The sequence below is a fragment of the Orcinus orca genome, chromosome X, assembly GCF_937001465.1.
Source record: "Orcinus orca chromosome X, mOrcOrc1.1, whole genome shotgun sequence".
NCBI classification, from domain to species: Eukaryota; Metazoa; Chordata; class Mammalia; order Artiodactyla; family Delphinidae; genus Orcinus; species Orcinus orca.
In genome coordinates this window covers 125,758,174-125,784,428 of record NC_064580.1, presented here as the reverse complement: position 1 = coordinate 125,784,428, position 26,255 = coordinate 125,758,174, and the positions used below count along the sequence as shown (strand labels likewise).

The window sequence follows — 26,255 nt, the reverse complement described above, 5'->3', positions numbered from 1 at the left end:
TTCTTTGGGTAGTTGGGAAATTATATGAAATTATATTCTGATATTTCACACTCTTACATGATGATTAACCTCGGTCTACTAACAAAGGATTTAAATGAAACCACAGTTTAATTAGCATATATAACCAAATCATAATTCTCTAAATTACTCCTTTCTCTCTAAAATCATGTTTCCTAAGTGGATATCAGCTGTGGAAGTTGTTTGGTATTTATGTTTTCACCCACTTGTTTTAGAAAACTCATGGTTTACCAATTTTTATTGTATTTAGATAATACCCTAAAAAGTGATTAAAATATAATGTGATGCCCACACAGGATTTGATGACAAAACATTTTCTGGTGGACAAGAGTAGTCATTCAATTTAGCATAACCAGGGTCAGACATTTAGAAAACTCTGACAACAAAGTATTATAAACTGTAGCAGAGTCAAGGAAACACAAACGAATTATGAAGCACAAAAGCAAAACAGAAGAGTTCGCTTTATACTCCAGTAGTATGACTATCTTGAAAATGGGTTTCTGGATTAAAAATTTCTGTTTGCTGTGGTTGAATGCTTAATTATATATTTTACATATGTGGCTCATTTCCCGTATTCCTCACGCGGCCTAGGAGACCTCCAAGGGGAGGGCACTCAGGCCCTGTGAGCCGTGTTGTGACCTGTGGCACTAGGACCCCTTGGAGAGTGGTGAGGGTGTAGCAGGCGGTACCAGGACCCAGGGGAACCACTGTGGGCCTGTGGAGGCTTTTGGCCCTGCAGCAAGACGAGAGAGGCCTGAGAAATTTAGAAAAATAAATAAATGCATGCCAAGCTTTAAAATGTATCCATATTATAATTAGCACTTCTATAAAATACATTTATACTATGGATTTTAATATTCTTCCAACTTTTAACTGTAATGTACATTCATTTAATTTTTCTATAGGCATCTATTAATAACTGAGTATTAAAAACTGGGGCACTTTGGGGTATATACAGAAAATAATTGCTTCCAAGATCTGTTTGACCTCACAATAGCCTGTTTTCAATTATCCCTGTTTTCATGATAATAACATTCAGGCACATACCTCCTACCAACTCATTCTGAATCTTTGATAGGGTATCTGTATATCAATAACAATTCTTTTTAAAAAGTACGATTGCCGGTCCATAAAAATGTCCCCACCCAAAAAAACAAAGGAAACACTCAAGCAAAAATCATCTCTTTAGCAGCAGCCTTGCACATGAGATCATTTTTTTTCATTCAAACATTAACACTGAGTTTAGAAACAAGCATCGTGTTGTTAAAGAAAACTTTCAGAGTGTTGGAAATGAGTAGCAATACATGTGTTGTTGTTCTGGTTCAAGTAATAAGCAGCTATATTCTCTTGTGGATGTCATTCAGCCCTTCTGGTTTCAGTAACCAGACTGGAAAATGGTAAAATTATTGTAAGACTAGATAAAAGACGATTATAATTACCAAGTGTTGTATGATGATGGTAGCAGTAGTGATGTTGAGAAATGGTGGGAGCCTGGATTAATTTTCAAAGTAGAGGCAACAGGATTTGCTGTTAGTTTGGATTTGTGGTGTGACTTACCTTATTTGACACAACTATGTTCATCTGTTAAATGGGGATAAAATTAATGAGTTTCTCTCTCATGAGGAGATTGTTATGATTAAGGGAGCTAGTGTATATAAAATGCTTAGCATAATGCTTATGACATAGTGAGTGATAAGCTAAGATAATTATATTTTAAGAGACTTCAAAAAGGAAGCCTTTGGCCCCAAGGGTAACACTTCATCAAATCCAATTCAGTTCTCCAACCATCTAGAAAGCCAGATTTATTATGACTTTGCAGCTATGATGTGGGGAAAAGAAAATATCAGAAAATAGTTTTCAGTCTCCTTGCCTTTTGCTCTGCGGGTGAGGATTATTTCATACTAAAATACCAGGCATGCCTTTTTAAAATGGTGGCATTTTGAGGTCAAGGTCAATTCTTCGCCTTGGTATTACCGGTCTGGACTAAAGAGTGAAACTTCAAAGATCTGGCTCGTTTCCAAAGACATTTTTATTTTATATACTTAAGTGGCAGAATTCCACTAACAAGCTTTCCTCTCTGATTCTACTTAAAGGAAACTGAAGAGCTAATAGAAGTGGATGCATCAGTACTAGTCATAAAAATAAGGTACTTTCTATGCATGAAATGTACTTTTATATGCTTTCTTTTCTCCATCAGTGCTAATAAAGTATTGTAGTTATGTGTAAACAGCCACATTTTCACCACTACTTCAGCCTCATTCATTTAGTGATACTGGAAAGTTTCATTTTTTCTTGCATGTATGTTCTTGTTTAAAAGTCCCTAAAGGCCCATAAAGGCTTTATTTTCTCAATATAATATTTCATGGGCATACAAAATTTTAAAATTCAATCCTTGGAAGTGTTCTCTGATTTCACTGTACCATTATTATTGATGCCTTTATCAAAAACCTATTCTAAGCAACTGATTTGACTCATAATAAAATCCACCTTAGATTGTTCCACAAGAAATTAGCCTGAGTTTCTCAATCAGTGGACTCTAATCCCCGCCTAGTTTTCTGCTACCTTGTAATCACCACAGGCAACACCAGCCTAGATGGAAAGCAGAGCAACCCCTCTGTGCTCCAAACAATTGTCCAGGGTAAATATCAGCTCTGCCTGGGCTGGTTGTGTTTGAGTGTACATATGGGTATATGTAAGTGTCTTAGCAAGTGTCTTAGCAAGAAAGTAGAGTAATCAATGTTGACGTTGTGTCCTCTGACATTTTTTCCCATTATTTCATTATTCCATTATTTTAGTCTTTGGGGGTGCTGCGGGTGACTTTTGATACAGTGAATTTTTTGTTCCCTCTGAAGGTCTTTAGATGCTTACAACATACTGTGAGGTGCAACAAACATCAGTAGGAGGTAGGTCACCTGTTGGCAATTTCTTTGTCTGCCTGTCTTTCAGGAGTGTCATTGTCACCTTTCACACCTCAAAAACCTCTTTCCATCTGGGTTCTGGTAAGCTGGGCCCTAATGTCATCCTCACCCCCAAACACAGGTGGAAACACCACAACCTTGTTTGTGTGTTAGTGTTTAGGAGGAATCTGTCTTCAGTGCTCAGCCCTCACTCAGTCCTTATCCCCAATGTCTGGCTAATTGTGGGCCTGCTGCTGTGGTCCTCAACCCTGCAGGACTCCATTTTTCTCCCTTCTCACACACCTGCCTGTCCCCTTTCCTTCCCTTCTTCCCATCGTCAGAGAAATCATGAAGATATACACACATCCCCTGGAAAGAAGGACTTTTCCTAACTTGTTAATTTTATTTTAATCATCACCATTTATATATTCTGTTGTTGTAATATTTGGCCTTTACATGGTTGACAATTTTAGACCTCTGGAAATACAGTAGATAGTTCTGAGGTCTCTGGCCCGCACACGATAGTTACTGGCTCCACTTGATGTGGTTCAGTTTCCTGAGTCTCTTGGTCCTAAATTGGCTGATTTTGATTCACTTTCTCTTTCAGCTTGTGGCAATGGCCGAATAGTGTTGGCCCCCTTGAAATGGTGGCTTTCTTGAAGAAGTGGTAGTTGTTACAGAAGGGCTATTTTTACCTTCATGATTATCTTCTGCATCTGGTAGGAAAATAGAGCAATCTCAGAAGGGCATTGCTTGACAGTTTCTTGTATAGTTAAACATACTCTTTCTATATGTCCCAGGTGTTCTACTCCTAAGTATTTTCCAAAGAAAAATTAAAACATATATAAACCAGAAACTTGCACATGGATGTTCATAGCTTTGGTTGTAATAATAAAAAACTGGAAATAACCCACATATTCCTAACCTGGGGAATAGTTAAACAGATTTTGATACATTTACAGATTTTGATACATTCATACATTGGAATCTACTAAGCCATAAAAATGAGCTAACTACTGGTAGTTAACTCATTCATCCATGTTCCTTGAAGGTACACGCATGGATCTGAATGGCATTAGCTAATTCAAAGTAATCAGACCCAAAATTAGACACTTTCGAGGAGACAAAACTTAGGGACAGAAGAGATCAGTAGCTTTCAGCACATGGAGGTGGGAGAAGATATTTGTTATCAATGGGAATGGGGACATTTTTTGAGGTAATGGAACTCTTTTATACCTTGAATGTTGCCATAGTTATATGACTATGTACATTTGTGAAATTTCACAGCAACGTACACCAAAAGTATGATTTTTATTGTATGTGAAGTATACATTAATAAAAAATGACATAATTTATAACCACACATAAGTCTGGGTTCTGAAAAAAACATACTATCATGTATATCTTGCTTGGGTCCAATTGTGAGGGATGCAGCAAAAACCTCCTTTTTCCTCTTTCTTCAGAATCTGGTTCCTCCTCAGCTACTCCTCTGTTTAATCCTTGCCTTTTCCCACCAATTTGGTTTCTTGCCAGTTATATACCTCCTGTGGGAGACATTTTATCAGTGACCTTAAATATTAATATTTCCTAGAACAATAATTCTGAGAAGACAGACCAAAACACTGGACTAAGATCCAAAAAATTTTAGTTCTATTTTTTTTTTTTTTTTTTGCGGTACGCGGGCGTCTCACTGCTGTGGCCTCTCCCATTGCGGAGCACAGGCTCCGGACACGCAGGCTCAGCGGCCATGGCTCACGGGCCCAGCCGCTCCGCGGCATGTGGGATCTTCCCGGACTGGGGCACGAACCTCTCAACCACTGTGCCACCAGGGAAGCCCCTTAGTTCTATTTTTGACTATGTCACCAATTCATTCTGCAACCTTTTTGCCCAGTCACTTTTCTCAGAGTCCCCATTTCTCTCTCTATAAAATGAGGCAGCAGGACTAGATCTCTGAGGCCCCTTCAAGCTTCAGTGCTTCATGATTCTATCTAGCAATCAGGTTTAACATATTGAAAATTAAATGAGGAGCCTCATAATTTCTAAAGTCATGTTTTCACCCAGGATCCTATTTGCCAATTCATTATTATGGATTATTCATGCATATAAATTCCTTCAGGCATATTTTTTCCAGTTTGCATTAAGACTTTATTCAGAACTTTGATCTTTGTCAAAATAACCCCCTTTAGCAGAAAATCCATCCAAAGGCAGAGCCAATTAATTATGATAATTTTTTAACATCTTTATTGGAGTATAATTGCTTTACAGTGGTGTGTTAGTTTCTGCTTTATAACAAAGTGAATCAGTTATACATATACATATGTTCCCATATCTCTTCCCTCTTGCGTCTCCCTCCCTTCCACCCTCCCTATCCCACCCTCCCTATCCCACCCCTCTAGGTGGTCACAAACCACCGAGCTGATCTCCCTGTGCTATGCGGCTGCTTCCCAATAGCTATCTATTTTACGTTTGGTAGTGTATATAGGTCCATGCCACTCTCTCACTTTGTCCCAGCTTACCCTTCCCCCTCCCCATATCCTCAAGTCCATTCTCTAGTAGGTCTGTGTCTTTATTCCCGTCTTACCCCTAGGTTCTTCATGACCTTTTTTTTTTTTCCTTAGATTCCATATATATGTGTTAGCATACGGTATTTGTTTTTTTCTTTCTGACTTACTTCACTCTGTATGACAGACTCTAGGTCCATCCACCTCACTACAAATATCTCAATTTGATAACAGGAAGTTATGAAGTTCACCTGAAAGCGTGAAGCTCATTCTCATCCTAGTATTTTCTACTTTCAGTTTCAATTTTCAGTTTAGCAAATGTTTATTAAGCCCACTATGTGATTATACCTATTTATTGCAATTTAAAAATTTTTGTGCAGAGTGAAACATATTTCATTCATTAAACAGTTAACGAACTACTACAATGTGCAGTCAGGGACTTCCATTGTGGGAGGGGATGGACACATCAAAATCCACCACAACTAATTTTTTTTTGCAAATTGCAGAAATGTCCTCTGACGCAGATTCTGGTATATTCTATAATAACATTTTCTAAATTATTTCATGTCATAGCACCAATAGAAAGATGATATTTGTACAGCCCCTGGGATAAATAGACAAGGCAGCTCAGGGTACTTAATCAGCCTAGTAGATGCAGCTGCCTCAGGTCCCAATTAGTTAACCTGATGATATCTTCATACATCTGTAAACCATTTGTAACATGCGGCTCTGCCTTGTAAGCCACCATCACTCACAGCCAGTAGGCCACTGTTATCTAAATAACATAACCTTCAGTTGTATGAAGATGGGAAAAGATAAATACTGGACTGTAGTTCTAGGCAATAGGCTGGGTTCTGAGGATTACAAAGATGAATACAGTGCAGCACCTACTTTCACCAAGGTTGAAGCCTGCTGAGAGTGAAGATAAAGAAATTATCATTAGAGTACAGTATGGTAAGTGCCATAATACAGTGATACGTAAAAGAGATACGTGTAATTGGAGCATGCAGAGTATATTAGCTCAGGTCCACGGAGAAGCAGACACTGAGGCATGTTTAGATATGCCGGAGGTCTATTGGGGAAAATAATCAGGTGTAGATAGGAGAGCTTCAGATGATAAAGCAGGTGTGACCTATATGAAGAATGGGAAGGGGGAGAAGTGAAAACTGGGTGGAGTTTCATACTGCACTGCATTTCTGGGAGAGGTTTGGCCAGGTTGATGGGGAGGAATCCTCAAGCCAAAGTTACTTACTACAGGAGTCTCACCTTCCACAGGAATGTGCCAGAATTTATAACCAGACATACTCACATCATTGGCTGGAAGCCTTAGGAGACCTCAGCTGAGCACAAAGATGCAACGCCAAGTAAGGTAAAACGGAAAAGTTTTCTCATTTTATTTTACCATAGAACTTGGTTTGGCTCCATAATTGGGAACACTGTTGTTTATTTCAGCACCGGATTGTAGTCATAGAGTGTGATGTTACCTATGAGATTTTCATATATTCTGTTTATCATGTTTGAGGAAGTTCACTTCTATTCCTAGTATGTTGGGTGGTGTTTCTTTTTTTATCATAAATGTTATTGGATTTTGTCAAGTGTTTTTTTTTCTTTCTGTACCAAGTGAAATGATCATTTGTGGGTTTTTTTCCTTGATTCTGTTAATGTGCTGTATAACTTTGATTTTATATGTTGAACCACCATTGCATTCCTGGTATAAATCCCAGCTGGTCATGCTGCATTTGAAAATGCTGCTGGATTTGGTTTGCTAGTGTTTTGTTTAGGATTTTTCATCTATATTCATAAGCGTTATTGGTCTGTAGTTTACTTTTTCTTGTGGTATCTTTTCCTGGGTTTGGTATCAGCGTATTGATGGCCTCGTAGAATTAATTAGGAAGAGTACCATCATCTTATATTGGTATTTACCCAGTGAAGCCCTGGGATTGATTTGTTGGGAGGTTTATGATTACTGACTCAAAATCTTTACGTGTTATTATTCTCTTCAGATTTTCTGCCTTTTTAAGTCACTTTTGGTAGTTTTTGTGTTTTTAGTAATTCATCTATATTATCTAGGTTAAATAATTTGTTGGTGTACAATTGTTTATAGTATTATAATTCATTTTGTTTTAGAAAGGTCAGTAGTAATAACCCCACTTTCAATTTGAGTCTTCTTTTATTGAGTCATTCTAGCTACAGATTTGTCAATTTTAGTTTTTTTGAAGAACCAACTTTTATTTTTATTAATTCTCTGTATTGTTTTTCATTTATCTCTGCTATAATCTTTATTATTTCCTCTCTTCTTCTAGTTTTGGGTTTAGTTTGCTCTTTTACTAGTTCCTTAAGTTGTAATGTAGGTTACTGATTTGATATCTTGCTTAATTTTAATGGAGGCTTTCACAGCTAGAAATTTCCCTCCGAGCTGTGCTTTCACTATATCCCACACATTTTGCTATGCTAGAGTGTTTTTGTTCTCTTCAAAGTATTTTCTACTTTCCCTTGTGATCACTTCGTTGACCCATTGGATGTTTAAGACTGTGTTGTTTAATTCCCACATATTTGTGAACTTTTCAGTTTCCCTATTTTCATTCCATTTGCCTGGAGAAGATACTTTGTATGATTTTAATCTTTTGAAATTTGTATAGACTTAATTAGTGGCCTAACATGTAGTCTATCCTGGAAATGTACTATGTGAACTTGAAAAAGTGTATATTCTGCTTTTGTTGGATGAAGTCTTCTATAGATGTCTGTTAGGGCTGTTTGGTATATGGTATTGTTCAATCGAGTATTTCCTCACTGATAATGTCTAGATTTTCTATTTATTATTGAAAGAATTCTTCTTATTATAGAATATCTATTTCCACATTCAATTCTGCCAGTTTTTGCTGCAAACGTTTTGGGGACTCTGTTATTAAGTGTGTATGTGTTTGTAATTATTATATCTTCTTGGTGGATTGACATGTTTATAAATATATAATGTTCTTCCTTAACTTAAAAAATTTTTTTTAATTTATTTATTTATACAGCAGGTTCTTATTAGTTATCTATTTTATACACTAATATGTATATTAGTGTACATATGTCAATCTCCCAATTCATCCCACCACCCCCACCCCCACCCCCGCCACTTTCCCCCCTTGGTGTCCATACGTTTGTTCTCTACATCTGTGTCTCTATTTCTGCCCTGCAAACCGGTTCATCTGTACCATTTTTCTAGGTTCCACATATAGGCGTTAATATAGAATATTTGTTTTTCTCTTTCTGACTTACTTCACTCTGTATGACAGTCTCTAGATCCATCCATGCTTCCTTAACTCATAACAGTTTTTGACTTAAATTTTATTTAGTCTGATATTAGTGTAGCCACTCCAGCTTTCTGTAGGCTGTTATTCTCATGGAATGTCTTTTTTCATTCTTTAATTTTCAACATATTTGTGTCCTTGGATCTAAAATTAATCTCCCATAGACAGCATATAGTTGGATCATGTTTTCTAATCTGTTGTGCCAATCTCTCTTTTATTTTATTATTTTTTAAGTGAGATATAGTTGAGTTACAATGTTGTATTAGTTTCTGGTGTACATCAAAGTGATTGAGCTATATATATATAGATATAGATATTGATATTGATATTTATATATATATTTCAGATTCTTTTCCATTATAGGTTATTACAAGATATTGAATATAGTTCCCTGTGCTATACAGTACGACCTTGTTGGTTATCAATTTTATATATAGTAGTATGTGTCTGTTAATCCCAAACTGCTAATTTATCCCTCCCCCTCTTTCCCCTTTGGTAACCATAAGTTTGTTTTCTATGTCTGGGAGTCTATTTCTGTTTCATAGATAAGTTCATTTGTATCGTTTGTTTTAGATTCCACATATAAGTGATATCATATGATATTTGTCTTTCTTTGTCTGACTTACTTCATTTAGTATGATAATCTCTAGGTCCATCCATGTTGCTGCAAATGACATTATTTCATTCTTTTTTATGGCTGAGTAATATCCCATTGTATACATAAACCACGTCTTCTTTATCCATTCATCTGTCAATGGACACTTAGGTTGCTTCCATGTCTGCGCTATTGTAAATAGTGCTGCAATGAACACTGGGGTGCATGCATCTTTTTGAATTAGAGTTTTCTCCAGATATATGCCCAAGAGTGGGATTGCTAGAGTATATGGTAGCTCTATTTTTAGTTTTTTAAGGAACCTGCATACTGTTCTTCATCGTGACTGCACCAATTTACATTCCCATCAGCAGTGTAGGAGGGTTTCCTTTCCTCCACATCCTCTCCAGTATTTATTATTTGTAGACTTTTTGATGATGGCCATTCTGACTGGCGTGAGGTGATACCTCATTGTAGTTTTGATGTTCATTTCTCTAATAATTAGCAATGTTGAGCATCTTTTCATGTGCCTTTTGGCCATCTGTATGTCTTCTTTGAAGAAGTGTCTATCTAGGTCTTCTGCCCAGTTTTTGATTGGGTTGTTTGTTTTTTTGATATTGAGCTGTATGAGCTGTTTGTACTTTTGGAAATTAATCCCTTGTCAGTAGCATCATTTGAAAATACTTTCTCCCATTCTGTAGGTTATCTTTTTGTTTTATTTATGGTTTCCTTTGCTATGTGAAAGCTTATAAGTTTGATTAGGTTTGATTTGTTTATTTTTGCTTTTTTTTCTTTTGCCTTGGGAGACTGACCTAAGAAAACTGCTACAATTTATGTCAGGGAATGTTTTGCCTAAAACTCTCTTCTGGGAGCTTTATGATGTCATTTTATTTATTTATTTATTTATTCATTCATTCATTCATTTATTCATTTATTCATTTATGGCTGTGTTGGGTCTTCATTTCTGTGCCAGAACTTTCTCTAGTTGCAGCGAGTGGGGGCCACTCTTCATCGTGGTGCGCGGGCCTCTCACTATTGCGGCCTCTCTTGTTGTGGAGCACAAGCTCCAGACACACAGGCTCAGTAGTTGTGGCTCACGGGCCTAGTTGCTCCGCGGCATGTGGGATCTTCCCAGACCAGGGCTCGAACCCGTGTCCCCTGCATTGGCAGGCAGATTCTCAACCACTGCGCCACCAGGGAAGCCCTGGTGTCATGTTTTATATTTAAGTCCTTAAGTCATTTTGAGTTTATTTTTGTGTATGGTGTGAGGGTGTGTTCTAAATTCATTGATTTATATGTGGCTGTCCAGCTTTCCCAACACCACTTGCTGAAGAGACTGTCTTTTCTCCTTGTATTGAATATATTCTTGCCTCCTTTGTTAAAGATTGACTATAGGTGTGGGGGTAATCTCTCTCTTTTAATTGGAGAGTTTAATCCATATTTATTTCAAGTAATTGCTGATAAGGAGGGACTTCTGCCATTTTGCTGTTTGTTTTTGATATTTTCTTGTGTACTGTTTTAATCTTACTTTTTTCTATATTTTTACTGTATTTTTGAGTTATTTTCTTAGTGGTTGCCCAGGAAATTACAAATAACATCTTAAATATATAACAGCCTAGAACGTGCTAATACCAACTTACCTTCAATAGTACACAGATGTCTGCTCCTGTATATCTCCATTCGCCACTCCACCTTTATCCTGTTATTGTCACAGATTACATATTTTTATACATTGTATACCCATCAACCTAGACTTATGATTTATGAAATTGTTTTAAATCAAATAGTAAAAAAGAATTTATAAAGAAAAATACTTTTTACTTTATATAAAAATATATTTGCCTATGTAGTTACCTTTTTAGTGTTCTTTATTTCTTTATGAGTTACTGTCTAGGATCCTTTTATTTTAGGCTGAAGGACTGCCTTTAATATTTGTTGTAGGCAGATCTGATAAAGACAAACTCTCATTGTTTGTTTGTTTGGTTTTTACCTAGCAATGTCTTAATTTCTCCTTCATTTTTAAAAAATAATTAATTAATTTATTTTTGGCTGAGTTGGGTCCTTGCTGCTGCGCTTTCTCTAGTTGCAGCACAGGCTCGGTAGCTGCGGCACCCGGGCCCAGCTGCTCCACGGAATGTGGGATCCTCCCGGCCCAGGGCCCGAACCCGCGTCCCCTGCATTGGCAGGCAAACTCCCAACCACTGCACCACCAGGGAAGTCCCTCTCCTTCATTTTTAAAGGATAGTTTTGCCAGTTATAGAATTTGTAACATACTATGTTTTCTTTAAGTACATTAAATTGTAATCCCACTTCTTTCTGGCCTCCATGGCTTCTGATGAGAAATCAACTATTAATCTTATTGTGATTTTCTTGTATATGATGAATCACTCCTGCTGCTTTCATGATTGTCTTTATCATTAGTTTTTCACAAATTGATTATGACATGTCTAGGTATAGATCTCTTTCAGTTTATCCTACTTTGAGATTATTGAGCTTCTTGGATGTGTAGATTAATACTTTTCATCAAATTTGGGAAGTTTTCAGCATTTACTTCTCTAAATAGATTTTTCCCCCATACCTTTCTCTCCTCTCTTTCTGGGACTACCACTATGCTTGTGTTGGTACCATTAATGATGTGCCTAAGGTTCTGAGGCCCTATTCATTTTGCTTCATTCTCTTTTCTTACTGTTGTTGACAGGATAAGCTCAGCTGTCCAATCTGCATGCTCACTGAAACTATCTTCTGCCTTCCACAATCTGATTTTGAGAACCTCTAGTTAATTTTTCATTTCAGTTATTTTACTCTTCAACTCCAAAATTTCTGTTTTTCTCTTTTTGATAATTTTTTCACTTTATTAATATTCTCAATTTAGTGAAACATCATTTCCCTACATTTTTTAGTTCTTTAGACATAGTTTCCTTCAGTTTATTTGATATATTTAAACATCTGATGTAAAGTCTTTCTTTAGAAAGTCCAATGGGCTTCCTCAGGCAGTTTCTATTGATATTTTTTCCCTGTGTATAGGTTGTACATTTTTTTATTTCTCTGCCTAATTTTTTAGATGGCCTTTTTGATTATGATGTGCATACTCTAAATAGCATATTCTTTTCCCTTCCCAGGATTTGTTGTTGCTACTGCTTATTCTATTTTTTGTTATTTGTTTGTTTAGTGACTTACCTGTACTAAATGCTGTAATGTCTGTATTATTTTTCAAGTGTGGTCACTGAAGACTCTGCTCTGTTAGCTCAGTGGTCAACTAATAATTGTACAGAGGTTTCTTTAAACACCTATAGCCAAAAAAAAATCTTCCATTCTTTGCCCAGGGACTATCTGTGTGTGTTGAAGCATGCCTTTATCACATAGCTAGGCAGTGGACACATAGTTTAGCCTTTACTTACTGATTCCATAGTGCTTCAAGTAAGCAGGAGATGAAATCATAGGGCCTTCTCAGGTCTTCCCTGAACATGTACACAGCACTGAGCACATGTGTGGCTTTCTAGATTGCCAGGAATATATTTAATGTTTCCAAGGTCCTCATTCCCCACCCTTTCCTCCCAAGGTATTTGGTTATTGTATTGATTGGCGGAAACTTTATCTATCACCTCAGGCAGAAGCAACCTAAGACATTAGCCTGTAAATGTATACAACAAATACCCCCTGAGCCTATTGCAGCCTTAACACTAGGCCAGTTCCCAGTTAAGTGAAATAAAAACAAGTCTTTGGAGCAGATATTCCAAGAAGTCACCATACAGGTCAGAGCAAATAATTTCAGTTGACCCGTGAACAATGTGGGGGTTAGGGGTGCCAACCTTCAATGCAGTTGCAAATTCGGGTATAACTTACAGTTGGCATTCCATATCCATGGTCCTTCCATATCTACAGTTCTGCAGCCACAGATTCTACCAAGTGCGGATCATGTAGTACTGTTGTATTTACTATTGAAAAAAATCCACATATAAGTGGACCTGCACAGTTCATACCTGTGTGTTGTTAAAGGGGCAACTGTAATTATAATTATTATGAATGAGGTCTGTTCTGTTCCCTCCAGTACTGGACACCAATACCTAGGAAGCACTCTGTTATTTTCATGGCTACTGCAGATATAGGGAAGAGAAGATGAAACTGGAGTAAGTTAAAATGCCACAAACTTTACTGTTCTTACCAATAATTAGCATTTTCCCTCCGGCTTTATTGAGGAACTATTAACAAATGAAAATTATATATATTTACAGTATATAGTGTGATGTTTTATTATATAAATACATTGTGAAATAATTGCCAAAACCAAGAGAAGTAACAAATCTACCATCTCATAGTTACCTGTTTATTTGTGGTGAGAACACTTGATATCTACCCTCCTGGCAAATTTCAAGTATACAGTATATTATTATTAACTAGAGTCAGCATGCTATACATTAGATCTCCAAAACTTATTCATCTTATAACTGAAAGTTTGTACACTTTTGACCAACATCTCCTCTTTTGCCCAAGACCTCCCTCCTAGCTCCTAGAAGCCACCATTCTACTCTGCTTCTATGAGTTCAACTTTTTTATATTCCACATGTGAGGTAATACAGTATTTGTCTTTCTGTGGCTGTCTTATTCCACATAGCATGATATCTTCTAGGTTCATCCATGTTGCCACAAATGGCAGGATTTCTGTCTTTTCATTTTATTGTATTTTTATTTTTAAATATTTATTTATTTATTTATTTATTTGGCTGTACCGGGTCCTAGTTGTGGCATGTCGGACCTTTTAGCTGTGGCATGTCGGATCTTTTAGTTGCAGCGTGTGTGATCTAGTTCCCTGAGCAGAAATCGAACCCAGGCCGCCTGCATTAGGAGCGTGGAGTCTTAACCACTGGACCACCAGGGAAGTCCCAGGATTTCCTTCTTTTTAAAGGTTGAATAATATTCCATTGTGTGTGTGTATGTATATACCACATATAGCCATATGTTCCATATCCTGGCTGTGAACATGGGAGTACAGATATCTCTTTGAGATCCTGATTTCATTTGCTTTGCATATATACCCAGAAGTGGGATTGCTAGTTCATATGGTAGTTCTACTTTTAATTTTTGGAGGGATACCTATACTGCTTTTCATAATGGCTGGAACAGTTTATATTTCCAACAAAGGTATATAAGGGTTCCCTTTTCTCCATCCTTGCTAATACTTGTTATGTCTTTCATTTAATAGCCATCCTAACAGATGTGAGGTGATACCCCATTGTAGTTTTGATTTACATTTCCCTAATGATTATTAGTGAAGTTGAGCACATTTTCAAGTACTTCTTGGCCATTTGTATGTCTTTTTTGGGGAAAATGTCTATTTAGTTCCTCTACCCATTTTTCAATCAGACTGTTTGTTTTGCTATCGAGTAGCATGGGTTTGTGTATGTATATGTGTGTATATGCATGAACATACTTGGAGGGACTATGGCTCCAGAGTTCAGGCTGCTGGTGGTTCCAGTGCCTGGTGCTCAGGTCCTCTCACTGCAGCATTGCTATAGGTTTGCAAGGCACAGTCCCTTGTGGACTGGTTACAGAGCCAGAGTCCAGAGTGCAGGCATTCACGGAGCAACAGTGGCTCTGAGGTTGGGATACAGGTGATACTGCTGTGGCAGTGGCTCCAGTGTCAAGGTACGGACACTCACAGAGCAGCGATAGAGCCAGGTTGTATACACATATATATTATTAAAAATCTATTCAAATCTTCCATTTCTTACTTAGTCAGTTTTGGTAGTTTGCATCTTTATAGGAATTTGTCCATTTCATTTATATTCTCATTTTTGGTACAAAAATGTTCTTAGTATTCACTTATTACATAAAATATATATTTTCTGAATTGTAAAGGAAAACACTGGAATAAGTGTGGGATAGGGTGGAGATATATATGTGTGTGTGTGTGTGTGTGTGTGTGTGTATTTATATATACCCACACAGGGTGGATATATGTATGGATATATATGTATATATGTGTGTATATGTATGGATATATGTGTATATGTATATGTGTGTATATATGTATATATATACACACACACACACACACACATATATATGTATGTATGTAAGTATCAGTATATGTATACATACACTTACTCCAGTGTTTTCCTTTATAATTTCTAAAATGTACCATACTACATTGTGCCTCTGTACTTTTGCTCTTGCTCTTCCATCCACCTGGAATCTCATTGGCCTGGATAATGTCTCTTTATCTCTGACAATGTAGTATAAGCATCCCACATTTAAGAAGCATCCTTATACACCTTTAGGCAGGTGTAATGATAACCATCTCTGCTCCCATATCATACTTATCCTTGCACATATATCTTTTCTTAATATAATCCATTACATATGAATAACTTTCTCAATTGACTATGACTTTGGAAAAAGGACTAATTTTTCTTTTAATTCCAGTGGCTAGAAAAGTGGTTAGCACATAGTTTGTTATCAGTAGCTACTAAACTGAACTGAACTTATTTAAATCAATGTGAAGGATACACAGATGCTAACAAATCCAGAAATCATAGAAATCATTTTTCATTGTGAATAATGTCTGCCTGATTATGTGCAAATAATAACAATGAAACCATCAACAGTAACAGTAGCCTCCTTTTATTGTGTTGCTAAAGTGGGCCAGGTGTGGAATATATGCTTTATGCACGTTCTCATTTCATTCACACAACAATTACGAGAAATGCCAACATTTTAATCTTTTTGGTTTGGAACCAAGGATGTCTAAATGTGAGATTTAAGCAGCATGCATTTTATACTTGCTAATATGACTTTCATTTGCTTTTTTCTCTTTTCTATTCATATTATGCTTTGGATAGACTCTCTAAGCATATGTCCTTCCAAATGCCTTCATAAATCTTCTATAGTTGCTGTCCTCTACAGCTTTAAGGAGGTAGGTAGATTTTTCCCTTTAATTAGTAGAAATTAAACTGGGAAAATTGTTTATATTTACATGTTTTAGACAGGCAAAATTTTTTTTTGAAGTTTAATCTCAGTTACTTTTTTTAAACATCTTTATTGGAGTATAATTGCTTTACAATGGTGTGTTAGTTTCTGCTTTATAACAAAGTGAATCAGTTATACATATACATATGTTCCCATATCTCTTCCCTCTTGCGTCTCCCTCCCTTCCACCCTCCCTATCCCACCCGTCTAGGTGGTCACAAACCACCGAGCTGATCTCCCTGTGCTATGCGGCTGCTTCCCACTAGCTATCAATTTTACGTTTGGTAGTGTATATATGTCCATGCCACTCTCTCACTTTGTCCCAGCTTACCCTTCCCCCTCCCCATATCCTCAAGTCCATTCTCTAGTAGGTCTGTGTGTTTATTCCTGTCTTACCACTAGGTTCTTCATGACATTTTTTTTCCTTAGATTCCATATATATGTGTTAACATACGGTATTTGTTTTTCTCTTTCTGACTTACTTCACTCTGTATGACAGACTCTAGGTCCATCCATCTCACTACAAATAACTCAATTTCGTTTCTTTTTATGGCTGAGTAATATTCCATTGTATATATGTGCCACATCTTCTTTATCCATTCATCTGTTGATGGACACTTAGGTTGCTTCCATGTCCTGGCTATTGTAAATAGAGCTGCAATGAATATTTTGGTACATGACTCTTTTTGAATTATGGTTTTCTCAGGGTATATGCCCAGTAGTGGGATTGCTGGTACAAAAACAGAAATATAGATCAATGGAACAGGATAGAAAGCCCAGAGATAAACCCACGCACATATGGTCAGGCAAAATATTTTATCAGAATTCTTTAGAGTTAACTGGTAGGAGATGCAATTTCCCTCATTTTAAAATAGAAAATATTTTTGCTATAAATATTAATGTGTTTTGGAAGGAAAAAACCGTACCCTTTCACTAATAAATAGAAGACTGTTCTAATCTCAGTTCTTCACTTCACTAATTTATTGTTATCTTAGGAATTGCTTCTCTTTTCTTGGCCTCAGTTTGCTCAGCTTGGTAATGAAGGCACTGAACTAAATTATCGAAGGTACCTTTGAGTTCTAGTATTTTGTGAGTACCTAACACACAATAGTCATATTTGTTGAATAAATAAATATGCGACTTTAGTTTATCACCAACTACCCCAATTTTTTATGTTCTAAAGATCTCATTAATCTACCTTCTCTTTTTTTTTCTATTGCTGTTCCTGAAGTCAGACTTGAACAATTGCAGTGGTCTCTGAAATACTGTCTCTGCCTCCAATCTCATGGTCTTCCAAACATTTTTGCATGCATCATGTAATAGTACCATTCTCATGATAAAAATTCCTCAGAAGAAACCTATACGATTCAGGAAAACTTCCATACTATTCATGGACTAAGACTTTTCATGATCTGACTTCAAACTATCTTTCTACACTCAAATCTCTTTCCATGCTTCTCATGTATTCCAAATTCCATTAGTGGAACACTGTTTATCATTCCATGAAAGTATCGTAAGTTTTATACCCTATAACTTTGTACATATTAATTTTAATTCCCATGATGCACTGTCCACACCTTCTCTCTCACTCTCTTCCCCCTTCCACCTTTTCTAAGCCCAAGGAGACACTGAATACCTCAACTTGTGTCAGCTGCCCACCTCCACAACAATCTATTATAGCCAGAAGCATGGTGACAAAATCAAATATATGGTTTCTAGAAGTTCAGCCTTATTAGTCAAGTAGGCAATTCCCAGAAGAGAACACCAAATAGGCATCCTTTGTACTCATGATTTCAAAATATGACTGATCATTATAATAATACAAAAAATTATTTTGAATGTACTGTTCCAAGTCCTAAACTTTTGGGGGTTTTGCAATGTGATAAATAAATAATACCCTCTGCCCTGACCAAGTTCTGAGCCAATTAAGAGACAAGACAAAGAATCCACGGTTAGCGAACAAAATATCACCTTTATTGTTAATAAAGCTATTATTAGATAATTCAGCTTATATCTGAAAAAAATCATACTTCTTAATACTGAATTCCACAGGTCAGCAGAGTTGTCTACCCAATCATTGACAACAGTACTAAAAATTAGTACTATAATTGGAGATCTAGGAAACTGTGAGATCCCAGGAAATGTTTGAATGCTAAGGAAGACAATCCAGCAGAGAGGTATAGAGTATTGAAGATACAGGAGAAAGAGTAGATACCTGCAGGAGCAAAGTCCTTTAAAGGTAAAGAGAGATGGGATGCCAACAACTCTTAGAGGAATTGGGGCCTGAGGGGTAGGTGTGTGCATGTGGGCACGGGCACACACTTACGTCAGTCAGCATTCAACAGCAGAAACAGAACTTGTAGGATATGTAGGTAGATAGAACATACACATACACACACAATCAAGAAATTGAATTATGTGATTGTGGGCAATGGCCTAGACCCAGGTAGAATTTCTTCTCTCTCAGGGAAGCCTCAGCCATGCTTCTGAGGTCTTACAAATTATATATGTAGTCAGTCCCATGCAAGTCACCCAGAATAATCTTCCTTAAAGCCCTTCCCAGCATCACCTAGATTAGTGTTTGATTGAATAGCTGGGGACTGTAGCTTAGTCAAGCTGACTCATTAAAAAGATCATCATAGCACCTGCAAAATCATTCCTTTTAAATATACTGCCTTTGTAACCCTTAATTATTTGGGCAATCTTCAATCCCACTGTTCTTGTTATCTATTATATCATGAGAGTTGTGGCAATTGACATTTCAGCCCACAGATTGAGCAGTTAAAAAATCTCATTAAGGTTTCTGGAGAGTGCTCTGGCTAATCATGTGTACCTTATCATTTAGTTACGTTTATCTTTTTTTATTTTTAGCTTTATTGAGATATAATTGACATATAACATTGCATAGGTTTAAGGTGCAACATGATGATCTGATATACATATATACAAATCGTCCTCAACTTAGGTCCCAATAAGCCCATCTTAAGTTGAAAATTATCATTAAGTCAAAAAGGCATTTAATACACCTAACCTACCGAACATCATAGCATAGCCTAGTCTACCTTAAATGTGCTCAGAACACTTCCTGTAGTCAACAGTTTGGCAAAATCATCTAACATAAAGCCTATTTCAGAAAATGTTGAGTATCTCATGTTATTTTTTAATTTATTATTTATTTATTTTTATTGGAGTATAGTTGCTTTACAATGTTGTGTTAGTTTCTGGTGTACAGCAAAGTGAATCAGCTATATGTATACATATATCTGCTCCTTTTTGGATTTCCTTCCCATTTAGGTCACCACAGAGCACTGAGTAGAGTTCCTTGTGCTATACAGTAGGTTCTCATTAGTTATCTATTTTATACATAGTAGCATATATATGTCAATCCCAATATCCCAATTCATCCCATCCTGCCCTTTCCCCCCTTTGAATCCATATGTTTGTTCTCTATGCCTGCATCTCTATTTCTGCTTTGCAGATAGGTTCATCTGCACCATTTTTCTAGATTCCACATATATGCGTTAATATACGATATTTGTTTTTCTCATGTAATTTATTGAATAGTGTAATTAAAGTGAAAAACAGAATAGTTTTCTGGGTACGGAATGGTGGTAAGTGTATGGGTTGTTTATCCTCATAACTGCATGGCTGACTGGGAGCTGTGGCCCACTGCTGCTGCCCAGCAACAGGAGAGAGAATAGGTCTGTGTATCACTATCTGAGAAAAGGCCAAAATTCAAAATCTGAAGTACAGTTTCTACTATATGCATATAGCTCTTCCACCATCATAAAGTCAAAATATCATTAAGTCAAATTATCATATGTTAGGGACTGTCTGTATTGTGAAATGATTACCACAATAGAGTTAGTTAATGCATCTATTACCTCACACAGGTGTATGTGTGGTGAGAACTTTTAAGAGTTACTCTTCTAGCAACTTTCAAGTAGACAGTATTGTATTGTTAACTATCGTCACCATGTTGTATATTAGATCCCCAGGACTTACTCATCGTATAACTGGAATTTTGTACCCTTTGACCACCTTCACCCATTTTCCAAATCTGCCGCCCCTGGCAACAACCAATCTACTCTCTGTTTCTGTAAATGTTGTTTTTCTTTTTTTTATGTTTAACATACTTGATATCTTACAGTATTTGTCTTTCTCTGTCTGACTTATTTCACTTAGCATAATGCCCTTAAGCTTCATCCATATTGTCACAAATGGCAGGATTTTCTTCATTTTTATGGCTGAATAATATTCCATTATATGTGTAAATATATACACACGTATACATGTACATACAGCATCTTCTTTATCCATTCATCCATTGTCAAACAGTTGTTTCCAGTTTTGGCTATTGTGAATAATGCTGCAATAAATATGGGAGTGTAGATGTCTTTGAGATAGTGATTTCATTTCCTTCAGATATATATACCTGGAAGTGGGACTTCTAGATCATATGGTAGTTCTGTTTTAATTTTTTAAGGAACTTCCATATGTTTTCCATAAAGGCTGTACCAATTAACATTTCCATCAACAGTACACAAGTGTTCCCTTTTCTGTACATCCTGACTGGCACTTGTCTTTTTGAGAATAGTCATTCTAACAAGTGTGAACTGATATCTCAATGTGGTTTTGATTTGCATTTCCCTGATGATTTGTGATGTTGAGCATTTTTTCATTTACCTGTTGACCATTTCTATATCTTCTCTGGAAAAATGTCTATTCAGATCCTTTCCCCATTTAAAAATCGGATTATTATCATTTTTTTAAAATTTTTGTTATTGAGTTGTATGAGTTCCTTTTATATTTTGGATATTAACCCCTTATCAGATAGATGGTTTGCAAATATTTTCTTCCATTCTGTAGGTTGCCTTTTCATTTTGTTGATTGTTTTCTTTTCAGAAGATTTTTAGTTTGATGTAGTCCCACTTGTTGATTTTTCCTTTTGTTACTGATGCTTTTGGTATCACATCCAAAAAAATTGTTGCCAAGACTAATGTCAAGGAGCATATTCCCCATGATTATTTTTCTAGATGTTTTATTTGTTCAAGTCTCACATTTGAGTCTAATCCATCTTGAGTTAATTTTTGTCAGTGGTGTAAGGTAGAGGTCAAGTTTCATTCTTTTGCATATGGATATCCAGTTTTCCCATCACCATTTAATAAGGAGATTATATTTTCCTCCATTTAATATACTTGGCATACTTGTAAAAGAATAGTTGGCCACATATGTATGGGTTTATTTCTGTGCTCTGAATTATATTCTATTGACTTATGTGTCTGTTTCTATTCCAGAGCCATACTTTTTTGATTACTATAGCTTTGTAGTATAGTTTGAAATCAGGACGTTTGATGCCTCTGTCTTTGTTCTTGTTTATCAGGATTGCTTTGGTTATTCAGGGTCTTTTGTGGTTCCATATAAATTTTAGGTTTGATTTTTTTATTTCTATAAAAAATGCCATTGGGGGCTTCCCTGGTGGTGCAGTGGTTGGGAGTCCACCTGCCGATGCAGGGGGTGCGGATTCGTGCCCTGGTCCGGGAGGATACCGCGTGCCGCGGAGCAGCTGGGCCCGTGGGCCATGGCCACTTGGCCTATGCGTCAGGAGCCTGTGCTCTGCAGCAGGAGAGGCCGCAGCAGTGAGAGGCCCGCGTACCTCAAAAAAAAAATGCCATTGGAATTTTGATAGGAATTGCGTTGAATGTATGTCTGAAGAGTACAATAATCATATCCAACTTCCAAAATAGTTAATATCCATAAACCCATTTTTATTTCATTGGATTAACACACAAGCTAAGGGTAATCATTTTACCCCTGTGTTTTGAGGGTCAGAATGTTCAAATGAGTTGTTCAAAGTCACAGTATTTTGAATTCAAATTCACCTTTGATTCTCAATCCAATTGTCTTCCCCTATATAAGTTTTAGGCTATGTTTTGTGGAGCTTTAGAGATCTCAGCAGCCACCATGGAGAAGGGATATAGGAAAGGATGAGAAGTTTTTCTGTTTTATTTTGCATATTTGGATTTTCCATCTGATCTGTGCAGATCCCTTTCAAGTTATGGAAACTGCACTCTTTTTTTCATATTTTTAAAATTTATTTTATTTATTTATTTATTTGGCTGCGTTGGGTCTTCATTGCTGCACAAGGGCTTTCTCTAGTTGTGGTGAGCAGGGGCTACTCTTTGTTGCAGTGCACGGGCTTCTCATTGCGGTGGTTTCTCTTGTTGTGGAGCACAGGCTAGGTGCATGGGCTCCAGTAGTTGCAGCATGCAGGCTCAGTAGTTGTGGCACATGGGCCCTAGAGCACACGGGCTTCAGTAGTTGCGGCACATGGGCTCAGTAGTTGAGGTGCATGGGCATAGTTGCTCCATGGCGTGTGGGATCTTCCCGGACCAGGGATCAAACCCATGTCCCCTGCATTGGCAGGTGGATTCTTAACCACTGCACCACCTGGGAAGTCCCTGGAAACTGCACTCTTACGAGAACTGCCTCATACACTATCCATAGAGTCATGATGGAGGCTGCTGTGTTAGTATCATATGGTTATATCCTTGGCCAGTTATGGTGCCAAAGGTGGGTATGACATTTGGCCAGACACTGTTTCTGCTTTAGTTCTTTTTTTTTTTCATTTTAAATTTAATTTTATTTATTTCTTTCTTTATTTTTTATTTTATTTTATTTTATTTTGCGCTACGCGGGCCTCTCACTGTTGTGGCCTCTCCCATTGTGGAGCACAGGCTCCAGACACGCAGGCCCAGTGGCCATGGCTCACGGGCCCAGCCACTCCACGGCACGTGGGATCTTCCCAGACTGGGGGGGGCACGAACCCGTGTCCCCTGCATCAGCAGGCGGACTCTCAACCACCGCACCACCAGGGAAGCCCTAATTTTATTTATTTTTTAATTGAAGTATAGTTGATGGAAACAACCTAAATGCCTAAGTTCTTTATGCAACTGACTATGATAGATAGTAACACATCGGAAGTATGTAACAGAATTAAGGTTCAGGATAAAATGGGCCTGCAATGTTTCTAAAAGTTATCAAACTCATGAATACAATTGGAATGCTAAAATTAGGAGTCATAATACTATATTTATTAATCATTGCTATTACTAGAACTATTGAAAATTATAGTGAAGGTAATATAGTGATTAGGAGAGGGCTCCTGTAGCCAGAATGGCTATGTTTAAATCCTAGTTCTAATAATGGCTACCTGTGTGACTGTGGGTGAGTTACTTACCTCTGTATCTCAGTTTTTTCATCTTAAAAATGTATATATCGATCCTAGATCCTCAGTATTGTGGGGATTAAATGAGATAACAAATGAAAAGTGATCAGTGATTGGCACTTAGTAAGCAGGCTGCTACTACTGCTATTGTTGTTCTTATTGTTCTTATTATTACTGTTAATAATATGGTCATATAAGGCTGCCTGCAAGCAGATAAAAGACACCAGCTTAAGTAAGAGGGAAGAATATGTGTAGTCATAGAACAACTAAATTTAAAGTCCCAGGTGAATTGGTGATGGTCCATTTAAAACAAAGCACAAATCAATATTGGGGACATTTGGCATTTTAAGTGTGCCTGATATATGGGTGATACCCAAGGAATTTACTAGCACAGTTAGTATCAAGACAAGGAAATAAGCGTCTGAGATTTTGTGTCTAGAATATGATAGGAACTTAAAGACTATGTTTTAAATGAATTAATGAATAAATGAGCAAAAGAATAAATGAAGAATACTCAAACATAAAAGTCATTTTGAGAAGTAATCGGAAAACTGGAGATGGTCCCCGACTTACGATGGTTCGACTTAAAACGATTTTTTGACTTTATGATGGTACGAAAGCAATGTGCATTCAGTAAAAGCCATAGTTCAGATTTTGATCTTTTCCTGTGGTAGTGATATGTGAGACAATACTTTCTTGTGATGCTAGGCAGCAGCAGTGAGCCACAGCTCCTGCTTAGCCTCATGATCACAAGGGTAAACAACCCATACACTTACTACTGTTCTGTACCCAGACAACCATTCTCTTTTTCAGTTTCAGTACAGTATTCAATTACATGAGATATTCAACAATTTCTTATAAAATAGGCTTCGTGTTAGATGATTTTGCCAAACTGGAGGCTAATATAAGTGTTTTGAGCATGTTTAAGGTGGGCTAGGCTGAACTATGATGTTCGGTAGGTTAGATGTATTAAAAGCGTTTTTGACTTAAAATATTTTCAACTTATGATGGATTTATTGGGACATAACCCCATCATAAGTTGAAAAGGATCCATGGTAAATCTGAAGTCAATTACAAAGCATGAAGAATAGTACCCCTTCATTATGTGAAATCATGGTATTGCTTTGTAGGTTGCAACACATTAGGAGTAAGCCTACCCACCTGTGGACTTCAGTTTACTCTAAAGTACTAAAGTACAAACGAACCAATATCACTACTTTTAATAGATCTTTGATATCTTTCATTAGAGTTTTATAGTTTTCCTCATATAGATTTGAACATAGGTTTATAGCTAAGTGTTTCATTTTTTGTTCCAATGTACATGGTGTTGTGTTTTTAATTATAAATTCCAATTACTCATTACTTGTATATAGAAAAGCAACTGACTTTTGTACATTGACCTTGTATCCTACACCCTGGAAGTAATTGCTTATTTTTTAAAGCAGACTTTATTTTTTAGAGTACTTTTAGGTTCACAGAAAAATTGAGGGAAAAGTACAGAGATTTCCCATATATGTTCTGCCAAGACTCATGTATAGACTCCCCCATTATAAACATCCCCAACAGAGTGCTATACAATGTAGGTTACAATTCATGAACCTATCTTGACACAACATTATCACCCCAAATCCATACATTACATTAGGGTTCACCCTTAGTTAATTCATTTTGAATTTATTTTTGTATATTGTGTAAGATAGTGGTCCAGTTTCATTCTTTTGCATGTATCTGTCCAGTTTTCCCAACACCATTTGTTGAAGAGACTATCTTTTCTCCATTGTATATTCTTGCCTCCTTTGTCATAGATTAATGGACCATATATGTGTGGGTTTATTTTGGGGCTCTCTATTCTGTTCCACTGATCTATGTTTCTCTTTTCATGCCATTATCATACCATTTTGATTGCTATATCTTTGTAATATAGTTTAAAATCAGGGAGTGTGATACCTACAGCCTTGTTCTTCTTTCTCAAGATTGTTTTCACTATGGAGTCTTTTTTTGTGGTTCCATATAACTTTTAGGATTCTTTCTTTGAGTTCCATGAAAAATGCCATTGGTATTTTGATAGGGATTGCATTTAATCTGTAGATTGCATTGGGAAGTATGGATGTTTTAATTATATTGATTCTTCCAGTCCATGAGTATGATTTCTGTTTATTTGTGTCATCTTCAATTTCTTTCATCCATCTCTTATAGTTTTCAGAGTACAGGTTTATCACGTCCTTGGTTAAATTTATTCCCAGGTATTGTATTCCTTTTGATGCAATTCTAAATGGGATTGTTTTCTTAAATTTTCTTTCTGATAGCTTGTTATTAGTGTATAGAAACACAAGTGATTTCTATATATTAATTTTGTATCCTGCAACTTTATTGAATTCATTTATTAGTTCTAATGTTTTTTTGGTGGAGTCTTCAGGATTTTCTATATATAGTATCATGTCACCTGAAAATATTGACTATTTTACATCTTCCTTTCCAATTTGGATGCCTTTTTCTCTTGCTCAAGTTGTGGCTAGGGCTTCCAATAATATGTTAAATAAAAGTGTCAAGAGTGGGCAACCTTGTCTTGTTCTTCATCTTAGAGGAAAAGGTTTTGGCTTTCTGTCATTGAGTATGATATTAGTTGTGTGTTTGTCATATATGGCTTTTATTATGTTGAGGTATGTTTCCTCTATACCCACTTTGTTGAGAGTTTTTACCATAGAGATTTATCTTTTGTTTATCTTTTCAAAGAACCAGATCTTAGTTTCATTGATC

At 36.6% G+C, this 26,255-nt stretch overlaps 1 long non-coding RNA gene across 1 annotated transcript in view; it reads left to right on the top strand.

The window, feature by feature from the left end:
• The first annotated feature begins 3,520 nt into the window (after nt 1-3,520).
• LOC125962881 (uncharacterized) overlaps nt 3,521-26,255 on the top strand; it is a 117,650-nt gene continuing 94,915 nt past the window's right edge. Inside the window, exons 1-2 of the long non-coding RNA XR_007474697.1 lie at nt 3,521-3,634; nt 6,692-6,785. This is a non-coding gene — a long non-coding RNA (uncharacterized LOC125962881). The remainder of the gene's footprint in view (nt 3,635-6,691; nt 6,786-26,255) is intronic.